This window comes from Cynoglossus semilaevis, chromosome 12 (genome assembly GCF_000523025.1).
Source record: "Cynoglossus semilaevis isolate Cse_v1.0 chromosome 12, Cse_v1.0, whole genome shotgun sequence".
In the NCBI taxonomy this organism is placed as follows: Eukaryota; Metazoa; Chordata; class Actinopteri; order Pleuronectiformes; family Cynoglossidae; genus Cynoglossus; species Cynoglossus semilaevis.
Genome location: NC_024318.1, coordinates 6,441,584 through 6,441,909, shown reverse-complemented (window position 1 = coordinate 6,441,909; position 326 = coordinate 6,441,584).

Sequence of the window (326 nt, the reverse complement as noted above, 5' to 3'; positions counted from 1 at the left end):
CCGCGGGTTAGGGTGAACAAGAAAAGAACAAGTTGTTGGTGGTAGAATGAGGGTGAGGGGAAATGACATGAGGTTTTTTTTTTTAATTTAGATCAAGGCAGAATAAAAATCAGTCACATATAAAAACACTTTCTATGTTTCTGAGGACGGGACATGTTATATGGTCCACTGTATTCCCAGCTGTAAGGGAGGACCTTGAATGTCTCTGCTGTCTTCCAGTTCTCCAGGGATTAACAGTGACACAGTGACACCATTCCACTCCAAACATCACACTCCGTGGTCTGGTCACGTGTGAAGCGTATCGTATGTGAACACGTTGATGTTTT